The sequence below is a fragment of the Phalacrocorax aristotelis genome, chromosome 6 (genome assembly GCF_949628215.1).
Source record: "Phalacrocorax aristotelis chromosome 6, bGulAri2.1, whole genome shotgun sequence".
Classification (NCBI taxonomy): domain Eukaryota; kingdom Metazoa; phylum Chordata; class Aves; order Suliformes; family Phalacrocoracidae; genus Phalacrocorax; species Phalacrocorax aristotelis.
The window spans coordinates 11,866,231-11,882,506 of record NC_134281.1 but is presented as its reverse complement, the minus strand read 5'-3'; the positions used below and the strand labels follow the sequence as shown (position 1 = coordinate 11,882,506).

The 16,276-nt window shown below is 43.8% G+C and overlaps 1 protein-coding gene across 1 annotated transcript in view; it reads right to left on the bottom strand.

The window, feature by feature from the left end:
- GRIP2 (glutamate receptor interacting protein 2) overlaps positions 1-4,671 on the bottom strand; it is a 133,510-nt gene extending 128,839 nt beyond the window's left edge. Inside the window, exon 1 of the mRNA XM_075095963.1 lies at positions 4,622-4,671. The gene's annotated coding sequence lies outside the window, so the exon portion shown is untranslated. The remainder of the gene's footprint in view (positions 1-4,621) is intronic.
- Between the last annotated feature and the right edge of the window lie 11,605 nt (positions 4,672-16,276).

The window sequence follows — 16,276 nt, the reverse complement described above, 5'->3', positions numbered from 1 at the left end:
GGTGTGTGTGTGTGGGTGTGTGTGTGTGTGTGTGTGGGTGTGGGTGTGGGTGTGGGTGTGGGTGTGGGTGTGGGTGTGGGTGTGGGTGTGGGTGTGTGTGTGTGTGTGTGTGTGTGGGTGTGGGTGTGGGTGTGGGTGGGTGTGGGTGTGGGTGTGGGTGTGGGTGTGGGTGTGGGTGTGGGTGTGGGTGTGTGTGTGTGTGTGTGTGGGTGTGTGTGTGGGTGTGTGTGTGGGTGTGTGTGTGGGTGTGTGTGTGGGTGTGTGGGTGTGTGTGTGTGTGTGTGGGTGTGTGTGTGGGTGTGTGTGTGGGTGTGTGTGTGGGGGTGTGTGTGTGGGGGTGTGTGTGTGGGGGTGTGTGTGTGGGGGTGTGTGTGTGTGTGTGTGTGTGTGTCCAAAATATTTCTTGTTTTTCCACAGCAAGCAAATCCTTTGGTGACAGAAACCCAGTCACAGAAACACCCTCTGCTATGAAGCGAAGCCGGGATGCTTTATGGCAGCAAACAAGGTGATGTGGCACAAGCACTTGTTCCCAATTCATGGGATTGATTTTCCATGACACTGGTCACAACAAAAAACGTGTAAATAAAACTGAACATCTTTCTACACCAAAGAGGACACAGTAACTTCTCTCTAAAGGACAAGTCAGGATGCCTACAAGCACAAATGTGATATCTTTGAAAATCTGGGTCTCGGTATAAAAGCTGCCATACTAAAACTGATAATTATTTTTGCAAGTCTCATGCCATTTGACAGTTTTTCTCAACACATCCTTCTAGTTTGTTCCTGGGGTTTTGGGGATGTTTTTTTCTTTGCTTGCTTATTTTCTCAGTTCCCATTCAAACACAAGAGAGGAAGAACAAAAAGTAAAAGGAAGCACCTAGTTCAAACAGAAAAGTAAAAATGTATTAACATTGCTCAGTGAAACTTAAAAGGCAAATAAAACATAGATGTAAGTAAAAGGAAAGCATAATATATATCCTCTTTTACAAATTCTTGTGTCTAGCATGTTCCAAATGACAATTTTTGACAAAGGAACAGCAAAACTATTTTTATTACTCTAAAACCATTTGAACCACACACTGGGAAGAATTCGAGTGGACAAAAATAAACACATTTTAAGCTTGAACATCTCGCACCAAGCTTTTCCTTCCGTCACAGCAGTGGGTTCCAGGCCCCTCGGTGTGCGCTGCTGGTAGCTCAGGCATCTCCTGGTCTCACCAGCGGAGCATCCCCTCCCTTGGGCTGCAGGTTTTGGGAAGCAGAAGAAACAGTGAAGGCACCTTTTAATTGCCTCATCTGCTGCTTTTCAGGCTGACATATGTATCTGGTTAATGATTTAGGATCTCCACCACTTCTGTTTACTTATTTATAAAACACAGTTGATTTGCTGCAGTAATTGGGGACTAGCAGGGAAGCCAACTACCAACCAACACCCTCCAAAAAGACCAGTTTGAGCTCAGCTGAATATCAGGCATGGCCGTACAGAAATTGTGGCAGCAGGATGCATGGTGGTAACACAGGCAAAGGGGGCAATGGCCCTTCAGACAGTCATTTGCTACATGGCATCCACAGCATTTGCTAGTGTCATTTTGTTTTTCCAGTGGAAAACCCCACTAATGCTAAGGAAAGTTTAATTATTGTACTGGACAAGTGACTGTTGTTTCTTGGGGTTTTGAATAGCACCTTCTGCAGAGGATCAAGGGACCCTGAAGAGGACTGAGGAGCCCCTTAGCTGTATGAGCCAGCGTTAGCCAAAGGCAGCTGCTGAGCTGTGGGCAGGGAAGCACTGCCTGCCCCCAGCCAGCTGAATGAATGCCTGCCAGATTAACTGTGAATGTTCCCCAATCCAAGAAAAGCTCAGGGGCTCAGCAAGAGAAGGAAAGCAGGATTCCAAGAGGACCGACAGCAAGAATTTCTCTCTGAAGTGAGGGGATTAGCTGGGGAGAAGCAGACAGATTTTGAGGGAAGGAGAAGAAAGCACAAAGCAGGGAGTTGGGGGAAAGCTTGCCTAAGAAGTGCCAGCATGTGGGAAGGGGTCTGTTATGAAGCAGAGAGTAGCAGTTAATACAGGGAAATCGATCCTCATTTCTGTGAGGGTGTTTCAATTTAAAACTACATAAAACTAACAGCAGCCACCATAGCTGAGATCTGAACACACTACCTTACATGTAAATTACAATCAGCTTTGAGCAGAAGGGGTATCTCCCCAAGTAAGCATCCAGGTGCAGAGCCAGACAGGGCACATGTTTTTGGGACATTGAGTCACATAAATGCTTGGACCAGAGGACAGACAGATACCTGGACTGGGCTATCTGCCACTCTCTTTTATATATCACACTGCAGACCCCCTCACTGTCTTCCTTTCTGTCTCCAAAACAAAGGTGGTTGGGATTTTTAGCCAAACAACAAATATTTTCCCCAGGCGTGACCATCTCCTAGGATGCAACAGATAGCGAGTTTGTTTGTGAGCATTTACAGATGGGAAATGCAACAGAGTTCATTACTCACTAGCATAATTCATACCAGCTCCCACCTTTGATTGCTGCCCTGTCGTGATGGGCTCATTCTGGTACTAACAGTGCCTAGGCATCACTTATTTTTGCTGAATCTTTTAGGGATGTACTTTAAACGTCAGCTGTCCCAAAATATAGAAGTAACAACTTCTCTCTCTGGCTGTTCATTTCAAAGCCCTAGTCCCAAAAGCCAGTTCCAGGTCTGTTTAATCCTTGATCAAAGCAGTACAATTTAGCATTGGATTAGCGATTCTTCATTTAAATCTGTCACTAAGAAATGCAGGTGATCTAAGTCAATTCTAAATATTTCAACTAAAGCCACTGAAACTTTATCAGGCAGTACAGGGATAAGGCTTTTTTAACCTGCATTACAATCTCAGGCTGCATTTTCACAGTGTTTTACAGGCACAAATGCACTTACTCTACCTGTGTCCAAAGAGTCTTTCTAACAAGGCACCAAATCTTCTCCTAGTATTTCCACACTAAAAAGGTCCCCAGGCTGTGTTTTATCCAAGCAGTTCCAGGCATCTCTCTAGAAGGTGGAAATCCTGCCTGTGTCACCCTGCTTGATAGAAAACATGAAACTCCTTCCAGTGCAGAGAGAAGCCCTTGAAGCCTCCAAACCAGGGAGGAGAAGAAACAAAGAAGCACCAGTATAAACTGTCAAAGGCAAATGATGCCAAATACAAATTCATACATCTGAAACAAGCTCAGCTCCAAGGCTGCCACAGCAGGACAGTAACCCCACAGTGACTTTTGTGTGCAACAAAGAGCACAGAAACTGTCTTGCTGATGCCTCTGTGTGCCCGGTACTGCCTGCACACCCACTGGAGGAAGCAGTATGGCGAGGCAATCATAACCCATGTAGCTCCTTGCTCTCTCAGCACCCCAATAACCAATGTACAGTGTAGCAGTCCTCAGGCTGCTGCTCTGTTCTCAGGTCTGTCCCATAGAATTACAACCTTGATCTGAGCAAATACTTTTTTACTTACTAGGCAAGTCACTCACAGGAATTTCACCTCAGACTTAAGGTCTAGCCTGCCTCAGAAACATATGCATTGCATTCAGGGCCTTCCCTTTGCTACCAAAGTTTCATACCTGCCAGTGTCCTGACAGAATTCCTGTGTGTCAATGCACAGATCCCTGCACCAGCAAGTAAGCATCTCTCCCCTTAAGTGAGGCTAACAGCTAAGTTTATGCATTCAGTGAAGCATGAAATCAACGCCAAAGGACTTTGATCTGCTGCAGCAGTGCCGCCAGCAGTAAGGGCTTGCACACAAGAGCAGAGCTCCCAGCGGTTAGCAATGGCTACAAGGCCCATTAAAATGCAAACCTTTCAGAAATCAAAGCCAACAGGGACTGGACTGAGCACCAGCACCAGCTGCAGAATGCCCTGGGAGCTCTGCAGCCACAGCAACCTCTACCACACAGCTTCAGAGACCATCTAAAACTCACACAACTAAGCTGGGGGCGAAGGACCCAGGGATCACAGCGTGACACAAAAAACTTCTTTACTTCTCATCATGTGCAATGCTGCAGGATTGCGAGAAGAGAAACCCTGTCCTGTCTCAGATGAATTTACTCTGAGATATACTTAAAATATTACTGCTTCTCAAACCTTCTCAAGGTTGATTTTCTCCCTGTTATCCTCTCAGGTTTCTCATTTTTTGGACCCACTCCCCTCCCGGGAAGGAGCACAGGGTTGGGACAGACATGAGGACTCCCGAACAGTCTGGTGGAGTCCGGCAAACACCCAAGTGCCTCTCCCTACAAAGTAACAGCTCCCGCATGGGAGGAAAAAATCTTGTGGGACTCTGAGGCACACCTAAATCTGCTTTACTGCAATAATAACTGTGGCAGAAAGATAGAATAAAAATCCAGACATTCAGTAGGGGAAAAAAAATAATTTCAAGCTTTGAAAAAGATATGACATGCAAGAAAGTAAAATAATCCTACTCCCCCCCACTAGTGCACACCGAGGATGAAAAATCAATCACAGACCATGTAGCTTTTTTCTTCCTGCCCAGTTAAGGAAAAGTAAATGTTCAAGTGAGTCCCCTCCAAGTCCCTCTCACAGGCAGGAGCGAGCCGCTCCGCTCTCACCGTACCTTTATTCCTCCGTCTCACCACCCCAAGCCGGCACTTGAGTGAAACAGCAAACATCTTCCCTGACCGCAGCCTCCAGCGCTCCGCTCACATGGCTCTGTGCTGCTTCTCCCTCTGCATCTCTGCCTGGCTCTGTGAGGGGCTGCTGGCTTGAAATTAATTTATGATTACTGTGAAACAGAGTTGTGCTTTATGTAGTGGCAGACGGAGTGAGAGGGAAGGGGTTTGGGGTGGAGGATGGTAAAAAAAGAGCTAGAGGGGGCACAGACCCTTTCCAACAGTGCTTTCAGTGCAGGGCTATTTTGTCTTGTTATCTTGTCCAAATGAATAAAATCACTTATTGATGTGTATAAACTTATCGCCAGCCTCCTGCTGTTAAGGGCTGGGAATCTGGTAGTACATTAACAGATTAATTTGCAAGTAGCATTACTCCCTAGCACATATGGGTGCATGCTTCCACTTCACCAGAAAGCTAATCCAGAGCTTATCAAAGCAAAGAAGATAAAAGCCCTCAATTATAAGGGACCAGTTCACCAGAAGCCCAGGACCAGTGCACATGCCATGGGGCTATGCACTGGCAACAGCCCTGGCAGCATTAAGTCCTGCTAAAGAAACTTTTCTGCAAAAAAAAAAAAAAGGTCTTCTGTCTGCAGAAGCCATCAACAATATCCTGCAGACCCAAGAGCAAAGCCACTGCCCTGGGGGCACTCAGGTGACCTGATGAACATCAGATCGCCGAACAACACACCTGATGTATTCTGAGTCCCACCTCCTGCTTGCAGAAGTGGGATGATGGATCATCCAGGAGATGTGTGCTGGGAATGGAGCAGCCTTGGGGCAGTTCAGGGCTGCACCTTCAAAACCGCTAGAGAGCTTTTGATTTTATAAGCTGTTGCATATAGCTGAGAACAGTGGGCAGCCCCAGGCAGCATCTCAGGACATGACTGGTTCTCAGCAGGGGTTATCGAGTAATAGAAAACACCATGCTTATTTTGGGCAGAATTACCAGGGAATGTAGGGGAAGGCAAAACAGATGCCTCACTCATGGCAAGACTATTCTGGGTCCCCACAAGAAGTCAGCCCCATACAAACCCTCACCAGGAACTCATGCTGTGTGAGACAGTGGAGGTTTCTAACCAGCTGTACTACTGGAGGGTCTGTGTGGGTTGGGGTGTTGGAAAGACCCAACGCACACACATGAAGGGACCAGGATCAAGAGGGCCTACTTTGTGGGATAAAGAAGAGTTTGAGGGACCTGTACAAGGACTCAAAGCCAGCATGACAGGGTAGATTTGGAGCACCTAAAAGAAAAGAGGTCCCTTTGTCCAGCCACGTGTAGTGACTAAGGGGACACGAAAAACCAAAAGCCTGTGGGTTACACAGTGACAGGACACAGTCCACAGTCCTCAAGTTACCCCCTGTCAAATACAGGCAGCACAGTGGGGTGAAATAGATATACAATATATTAGACACAGTGTAATAAAACTACCCAAAGAATAGCCATTTGTGATACTAGCTGAGAAGATACAACACTACCTGTTCTTTTGTTCAGCTTACTAGTCTGGTATCAGTCTCACTTTTCTCACATGCTGTCACCAAAAATAAGATTTCCAAAGGAGTAATTTTCTGAACTTTTGAATGCCCAGGAGAGAACAGCCACGGCTTACCACTAAGTGTTTACAAAGCTTGGTCATATTCATTTATCTTTTCAAGTGGGGCTAAACACAGACTTGAATGGCCTGACAGTGACTCACAAAGACAATCTGCAAGGCTTCCAATAGGTACAATTTTCTTTGTGTTCAACAAAAGTCAGGACTGTAGTTTGTGTGCCCTCAGTTCCATGAACTCTGTCCCCACAGTCCCTACTTGCAACCCTAGACCAGAGAGGCATCAGTGGTAACGGGGTGTACTTTGCCCCTCCATGGCAGCACTTTTAAGTCTGAGGTGCGTGTGTTAATGATCATACACCCATACACTCTGCCCTCAACACCCCTTTTGCTCTTCCCCATCTCCTCACAGCACACTTCCCAAGTCAGGGAGGATAGCAGAGAAACATGGACTCTTCCCACTGTCTTTGGGTGGAAGGACCTCAGAAAGGGTTTGTGATGGCACATCAGGTCTCACCACCTTCTTGGCCCAGCCCTACTCATCCCCACACTCTTCTGGGAGAAGGACTCTTGCCGAGGACTTTGCCTGACCAATATGTTACTGCTCCCTTTCATGACTTTTAGACCCAAATCACATGGAGTGTAGCACTTTGGTTAGCCTTTTCTACTGAGCTGAGCCTCTCCCACTGCTTTTTAGCACCTGAAGCAGCAAAATATTCTTTCACTCTCTGTGGGAATTCAGATGATGGCAGAAGCAGTTCTCAACTGCTTCTTACCATAGTCCCAGAGGAGCTCAAAGGTGCCTTCCAGGAAGCCATGGGAAAACTCCAAGTTCATAGAAGAAAACCCCCTTACCAAGTCGATTCCTGAGGGCTAAAGGCTGCTTGCAATAGGTGGACATTTGGGAGTTTACCAACACAAAGTCTCTCAGCACATTCTCTAGCCAACATTTCTGCTGATCCCACAGATGACTTAGGGGGTCACAAATTGTTTCCACAGACCAACTGCTGCAGGCAGCAACGCAGTGCCTCTTTTTACGAGGCCCCCAAGAGACATGACACAGAATAATTCACCTCTGATACCTGATCTCAGTGGTGCTCTGCCACTGAGTCTTTGCACTTAATTACCAGGGCGACTCCCCCACTGTTCAGGCTGGAAAGACACAGGCACAATTTGGTAAATTCAAATTCAAAGGTGTAAGTTTGGAAACAAAGGAAAACGTAACACAGACTGACCCAGAAAACTTTCCAGCAAGGAAAGGGCTAAAAGAGAGATGCTTTGAACACATGGCAGTGTTAACAGCACAGCACAAATGGCAATCCCAGAGGAGCTAACACTGAATTTCAAATTCAAGAATTCCAGTTACAGACCCCTGAAACTCAATAAACCCTAAGTGCTTTAAAGATCAATCTTTATGTAACAGCACAAGACATTTTCTTCTTCATTCCATCTTGTTTTCTTTAAAATATGAAGTTGAAAGCATTGATAGGTGCGTACATGTATATTAAGTATAGATAAATTTAGATGTAATGTAATGTGTGTATTTAAAGCCTCGTACAGAAGATGAAAAGTCTGAGCATGCTTGTACTGCGAAAGAAACGTGCACGTGGGACTGATGATGGGTTGAGGGATGGGGCCAGGCAATAGGGCTTCTCCTCCTGCTTCTGCCATGGCTGCGAGAGCCCTAAGGGGCTGATCAGATCACACAGAGCCCCAAATATTCAGTTTCTGAGACAGCCTGAGGGCTGATCCCCAGCTTGCTTGCTCTGTCCAGGCTACTCTTTATTCTCTCACTGCTGCTGAGCACATGGATCTCCAATGAATCTTCCTGGAGCTGTAGCAGAAAAATTCATATAAGTTTTCCCAATCAAAATATCGTTTTGTGCCAGATTTTGCCCGCTTTCGTTGTGCTGAAGTACCAGTGTACACATAAGACTATGGGAACCATGCCATTTTGGCTTCTCTCTACGTTCATCACTGGGATTTAAGCACATTCAGACATAAACCTGAATACTGAGATCCAGTTTACCCTCCTCTGAGAGGCTCAGAGAACTTCTTTAGCAGGGGGAATTGGCTGGATGTCCCAAGACAATTGGTTTTACCTCAGAGCAAATTCCAGTCACAAACAAAACACAGCTGTTTCTCTTTGATACTGAAACAAGTGTGTTTTCAGCTCTCCCACATATAAATCTAATCCTCATTTCAGCTAAGGAAATGACTATGGGGACACTGGTCATCAAGAGTGCACAATAGAAGGAGTGAGAAATGCAGCAATTAAACTAAGAGGATAAGAAAGCATTTGGATAATGGGAAATCTATTACCATTTATCATGTCTGGTATTTGAAGTGGCTCTGCCATGCCATAGAATCCATTGCAAATAATGCAAGAGGATAATGGAAATAGATATACACAGAGTTTCAGAAAAATAAAGCAAAACACCATGTGATTAATGAATATACAGTATTCAAAATATATGTATGCACTTCTGCGTTTATCTGTCTAGCAATGATTACACTTTTTCTATAATAGCAAACTGTGGATAAACGGTAAGGAGGAAAACAGCCTTCTATTCATGTAAGCATTTAAAAATATGTAGCAAAACAAAATTAAAGGAGCAGAAACTATTCAAAGTAGAGCTCACATTAAATTAGTTCATTTTTTTCCTTGGTGTTGCCATACAGTTTTTCTTCCTCAGGAATAATAATGCAAAATCCCGTGTGTCTAACACATATCCTGAAAATTACAGACTGTAGTAAAACCTATTTTAAAAGACATCATTTCTCTTACAAACAGTACAGTTATGGATGAATGTATTAATGTTACAAATACTGATAATACTGCCTTTGTGAATTTGGTCAGATTATTTTTATCTTCTCTTCACGAGTTTAAAGGATGTTCTGACCTTACTTTATACATGCTTCAATTCTGTATGACTATGGGTACAGTCAGTGGGTAGACACATAAAATGGGTTCTAGGGAGAAAAGTGCAGATTTCTATGGAAAGGCAACCTTTTTTTTCCTTTTAATTTCATATTTGCACATTTTCTGCAAAGAGTAAAATCAGATATTACCAGATACTGGGCTAACAGGATTTTAATCATCACTATAGATCAGAATACATTAAACTGGCTAACCAGTGTACATCTTCCATTTAAAAAGAAAGCAAAATAACTAGCGTGCATTACAGATGGTTGTGCTCTATAAATAGCATATGAGTAAGTTTTAATCGGAATAATTTCAGGTATCAGGAACAAAAGGTATGAAGCAACCTGCCTTCTTTTACTATAGCACTTTTTTAAAACCTTGCCCTTGATAAACAGATTTTGTTGGATAATTCCATCCAGTTAAAATACATCAGATTGGCCAACAACAGACTGAAGGTATGTCTCAAAAATATTCACTCCATAGCATATGTTAAGATAAGCCATTGCAGTTAGCAGAGAACAGATCTCCCCCTAAGAGCTTGGGAGCTCTTTGAGAGCTACGGAAGCAAATAACATCAGCCAAATGTGGCATTAAAGCACTTGGAGACAAAAAGTCTGCCTTAGATAAGCAAGTTGGATCAATGCTGAAACAACAAATCCAGTACAGTAATGCCTTGAACCAAACTCGGGATGAACTGATCTATAAAAATCTGTTCTCACATAGACCCATGGGATGCTGTGTGCTGGCAATGAAGCTGTCCTTCCTGATACGTCAATTCCCACAGAAATACTTGTATCCTCTCTATAAAGCAGAGCAACCGCCAGAAGGTGCTCACCCCTCCCCAAAGCGACTGAACAGACCCCAGGCTCCAAGTTTATTGCCTCTCGGTGCCTGTTAAATCACATACGCTGCAAACAAGTGCTGTTAGTTTTGGGGGGTGGTCAAATTGACAGCTTGGCAAAGCCAAGTGGAACTCATCTCTCGTTGTGTGCTGACACTGTCAGTAACAAAGGTCGGGGAGAAGATGCTCTGGCCCCATTGACACCTGTACAGCTTTAACTGATTATCCTTAATAAATGATCTTGCTGACAGCATGAACGATGAACAGGTTCACTGAAGCCATGCTTGATTAGAAGACAATTCCCAAAAGGAAATGGTCTAAATTATGCTTTACAAGTACCTTGCCTGGTCCCAATTAGCATGGCTACAGACTTCCACTGTGTGATTCCACAGCCTCCAATGGAGCAACACTGGTGGGGGGGAAGTTTGATATGGCCCTATTAGTTTTAATTACCCTGACAATAGTTTATGAAGGTGACAGTCTGTCATGAAACTGTGTTCAGCTAAGTATACAATCAGGCTTCAGTCATCAACCTTCACTCTCAGGATTTTGAAAGCCCTTCTTATTTTCTGCATCCACGGATGACCTCTCTGACACATGCTCCGAACACCCTGTGAAACTTTTTTCAAACTCACCAGCTTCACAGAAGGCCATGTCATGAGAAATGCCATGTTTAAGTTTTGGCTATATGCAGTTATTTTTCTGACTTAGAGTTTCTCTAGACCTTCAACCCTCTGTAGCATAAGCTGCAAGAAACCAGCAAGAGCCTCTTTGGAGAACTTGCTCTTTGGAGCAAGAAACCAGCAAGAGCCTCCATCACATTTACCGAGACCATGAACGCAGCCATGCGTAATCACCACACTCCCACAGTTTCAAAAAGGAACACTCATGGGGACTGTATCTCCAACCCAAACCACTGAGATGCTAATGGTTGGTACCTAGATTAGACTGAAACTAGAATTCAAGGAAGATGATGTAAAGATGAGTGAAGGCTAGGGGTGAAAGCTATGTGCTGATTATGTCTTCCTAGTTGTCCTCTCCATAATTCACACCCCAGATTGGCAGAAAGGCTGAATGTGTAGGATTTTATGGGCATTTTTGTGCAATTCAAGTGGGTGAATGGCATTTGGATTATGTCCCAAAACTAAGAAGGCTAATTCACATCTACGTTTCTTTTTCTTGAGCTTCTAACTTGAGCCCTATCAGTATTACTTAGACATCTCCTCCTACTATCATTATTTTATCAGCTGACAAGAACATCTTGACAATTCGTGTGTAAAAGTTCTTATATTTTCCCCTGGTAGTCTTTCCCTGGTGATGCTGCAGTCTTAGCATTCACAGCAAACCAAAAGCTCAGGTGCTTGATGGTCAGCCCATCTTTTTTTCCTGCTTCTGCACAACAGAGCAGAAAAGAAGTCAGGTCCCTACTTGGAAATGCTGCTGCAATAGTAGTAAATAACAGCAGCTATTTAATTGCAAGAAAATACTGTATGCATTTGGAAATGGGGTTATGAGAGCTGTATTATCAGAAAAAGTAAAGACCAAAGTGGTACGGCCTATTGCCCGTGGTAAGAAGCGTGGTCTTGCAGGTGGAACACGGTTGCCGGGATTCAGCCCAAAGCTACCATTTATTTTGCCAGAAAATGCTGAAGCCATTTTTAAATAATTAAATGGTACAGTAGGCTTGTTCAATCTGCGAATCCATGGACAAGGCATTAGTCTTTCCAAGGAGACAGCTGAGTCTCCTGAAGCAAGAAATTAAAATAGTCTTATCAACATGTGCTGTACTGCCACTCGCTCTGACTGCCAATTTACTTAGTAGAACGAAAGCCTCTTGCAAATGCTGACTGCAGATGCTAGCCTAGACAGGGTCACGCAATGCCTTCATGTATGTACTCCCAACAGTCTTCTCACTGTATTTTACATTTCTGTTGTGCTAATGAAGCAATTAGCTGGTAATAGCCCGAGAGGAGTTAATATGCCAAAGGCCAAAAGTCATTTCCCTTTTAAGCAGGTTCTTGTTACCCAGTTTAAAGTGCCAGCTGCAGTCTTTTAGGGTGAGCACAGTTAAAATACACAAAACCAACTGTTACTTACGAGCACCATCAGTCTTTCCAGCCCCGTGGTGGGGTTCCCAGATAGGAAAGCTGTGGTCACTGAAACATGTAGCTTAGCTTTGAAATTAAACAGCCTCAATTTAGACATGTTATGTTGTGAAATTTTAAATAATCATGCAAAATCAGTACTGTTTCTGCCAGGAAAGACATGTACCTTTTTAAAGTAGCATGTTTGTGCCAGCAGACTTTCTGCAACTGATATTTAGCACCCAGTAAAAAACTATATTTTTTAAGCAGAAGTTTGAAAGTTTCAAGTTACGCTATTATTAATCAATAGAGAGCTTTCAAGGAGGACCCATGAAGTTGAAATTCATTATCACTAAATACTGCACCAATATTATGGTTGCTTATAGAGACCTCATCTGGGGACTCATTTTGCCTGCATTGTACAAACATTTCTGTACCATACCAAGCATGGTTTGAGTAAAGGAGACAGAATGAATGGGCCAAGAGAAGTAAATTTCTCTCCATTTTAAACTATTATAAACAAGATCCCTTTTCCAAAATAATAGCAGTAAAGGTGTTTCACTCACAAGAAAAAATTACTTAGGGAAAAAACACATTGCCTGTGTTCTGGTCTCCTTAAATCAAAACCAGATGTCTGCCTTCCAGAAAACCAGCTGGAAGGTTTGCCTTGGTCTTGTCCAAGTTACTAGGGATACACAGATGAAGGGTTTGGCCTGTGATTTTGTAGGACATCAAGCTAAATTATCCTTGTCCACCATCAAATCTAATGATCACATCCACTGCCACATATAACTGGCAATGTGTTCTCGTCTGCAAAACAGCCACACCAGTTTACTCTGGCAGAAAACTTGCCCATCAGTGGGTTGCCCAGTACAGGACTGGGAGCCAACAGCAGAGTAGGGAACTGAGCCCAGTCCTAATTAAATGCATACATCAATCTGAAAACTCATCATTAAATTTTCCTACTTTAAGCATTTTTCCATTCACACAAGGCCTCATTTTCTTACCCCATTTGACAGTAAGTGCGGATTTGCCAGCCACTACAGTTATCAGACCCAGAGCTGCACCATTGCAGAGGTGACCAAACACTCGCTCTTCCAAGAATTGACTGCCCCCATAATTAACCAGAGACATGTTTGGAAATGCCTAAATCACAGTAATTATCATCATGGTGGCATAATTAAAAATAGATGAAACCTTAATGACAGGTGGTATTTTGAAAAGGACTCACCATCAATTTAATAATTCCCGCTAGGGAAGACACATACTTTTGCCATCCAGAGGGGAGGAGGCTTTGAGAACTCCAGCTCACATGTCTACTCTCTTCAGACCTCATTTATTATTCCTATTCCTATTATTCCTATCCCTACCCCAAATACCCTACACCTCCCTCATCCAGGAACTGCCACATTCATTTCTAACTTGCAATGCCAAACTCAGCCCAGCCCTTTGCAAAGGCTACAATTCAGTCTATACCTTATTTTATGTTGACGTCTAAAACAAAAAATCAAAGCTGCATTTTATAATCAGGGAGCCTGAAACCCTCACTCTGTATTTGCATTTCGTTATTAATGGATTGGTTCCATCATCACATGAATGAGCAGGAAAACACTTTGCTCCAAAGTAAGTGTTGATGCGCCCTACAGGTGGGGCTTCAGATTGATCAGAGGAAAGATGGTGTCTGGAGTTTTCTAAAATTCCTATGCTGTCTGGCTTTACTTATTTTTATTATTCATCTGCAAAAAGCTGCCAAAGCAAATGCTGCAGAGTAGTTAGTTCAGTGAATGTCTCTGCTTCCCTAGGAAATGAAGCAGTTGGCCTCCGGGCTCACCTGTGCTTGTCTCATCCACAGACTAATTCAAGATCCAGCTGCAAAAAGGACTAAACTACCCAGCTTCTACAACTACTGGATAAGCAAGTGAGGCATGGACGCCATCTCTAACCATATGAGCATTCACATACTTGCTCTTCAAGAAAAAGACCTTCTGTTCCCTTACAAATTTTAACTCTTAGCCGCTTTCTTGGCGTTTATTACAGGTGACCCCAAGATGGAAGGACTGGACTGAATCTGATCACTCCAGTACTCTGAAAGCTGAAACCTGAAGCTTTGATTTAGCCACTCTTTAGCACTTAGCATTATATGAAAGGTGAGAAAGAGACACGCAGAAATTAATGGAAAGTAAAAGTAAGGAAGTATATTTATCAAGGCAAGATTACAGAGATTTAAGGAACTCATCTACTTTTTCTTTTTGAAAATATTAGCCTTCAGCAGAGACATGAAAACTTTTGTCTTTATTCTAAAGAGGATATTATCAGCTAATTAATTTCTAGAACCAAACAGTCTGGATGAAGAAGTGTTTAATTGCTGAAAATATTGAAACAGAATATTTTCACAGCAAAATTTATGTTTGGTTACAATGGATTGATTCTGTTTCATCAAAAGCTTTCTCTATACAATTGTCTTTGCTGGAAGTTAGAGATCCCATAGCCGTTCATGAGCTTTTAGTCACCTTTGAATCTCCAGCGTATACCAGCAATCCTGTTTCCACAGCCACTGCAGGATGTGCAAGTGGGATGCCCAGGGGGACCTATAAATAATGCAGCTGCACAACCCTGTTAGCAAAGAGGGAGACTGGAGATGCCAGGGCTTTGAAAGGGCACCAGGCTCCACTTAAGAAATACAGGTTTCTCCTTGTGCTGGTCACCACAAGGGAAATCACTTCGAAAGGTTGGAAAAAGGCAACTCTTTCTAGCTCAAAAGGCTTGTTTATGTCTTGTGATATGAACACAACTGCTAATAACTGCTTCATTTACAGTACGCTCACTACCATTGGGCACAGGCATAGAGAGGATTATTAGGGTCTCCAGCCTGTTGCCTTTCTCAGGATCCTTTGCCTTTATCTACAAATATCCCTGCCTCAATGCTATTAAACCTGACTTCTTCAGAGCCACACGTTAATTCCAGCTCTTAGGTTTTCCCTTTTCCACTGGCAACAATACTGATCCCACTAGCAGAACACTTGGTTTCAGAATTGTCACAGGACCTGCAGCAGTTTAAACCTTGCTTGCAGTACTCCAGCAGTCCCTAGACCGTGACCAGGACCAAATAGCACAGCACATGCACACCCAGTCTGGTGCCAATGCCCTGCCAAAAGGACCTCTTTTTCCTTTCCTGTTTCTCCCCCTTCCCTGATGTACAGCCTTGTCCAAAATACTTTACCTCCTGCATTCACATATATAAAAAAAACCCACCAAACCAAAACAAACAAACCCCCACAAACCAACAAGCATTTATGCAGAGGTTCCTTAAGGCACTATTTTAGTTATCACCGCTTTTACCAATCATCATCTTCACACCCAGGGGCACATGGAGCTCTATGAACAGCCACATTCAAAGAGAGGCATAGGAATACACAAATCTCTTTTTCCAGCATCTGAATTTATGGCTGGAAACTAAGCTATCAGCTTTACAATGATTTACTACTGTACAAGACCCATGGGATATAAACAGAGGAGACAACCCTGCAGGACAATAAATTGCCACAAACGAAACTGTCATCATGAAACACATAAAAGCCATGTGAAAACAACCCCACTGATGGGACACAGAGGGCCTTTTGGCAGCTGCTCTTCTGCTGGCATGACATATAGGTACCTCTTCCAAAGCAGGCAAGCAGGAGACATCCATCCCTGGCCTCCACCACAACCTGCAGCTCTTCCCACTTCCTACCCTGCCTAGGGTCTGGGACACCTCACTGGCTTCTCATGAGCTTTGCCCCATGATGCCCAGAGGACCAGCCCCCAAATCCTGGTGATGAAATATTTCTGAAAGGCTATGAAGTTTCATCAGGACCAAAGGTACCTAAAGCACCCAAACCCTCTGGACAGCCTAGCCATGTAGTTTTGGACTCTTCTGTTGATGTGTTCCCACTGTGGCCCAGACACCTATCTCAGGATGTTTGTCTTCACCCCAGGGATCAGGTGGGACAAGACTGGCTCTGAGAGGGGCCCGTCAGTGATACTTGTAGCTCCTGATTTTCTTTTTCTGCCAGGGCTGCACCTCTGTGGGTCCTCAGGTCCCTCCAAGCCCCAGCGTTTGTGAACTTCAAAGCCACAAGAAATGCAGGAACAATTCTGGGGAGTTCAGCCAGTGGCTTTACAAGGATGGCCTGGTTTTAATTACATGCCTTGGGGATTTC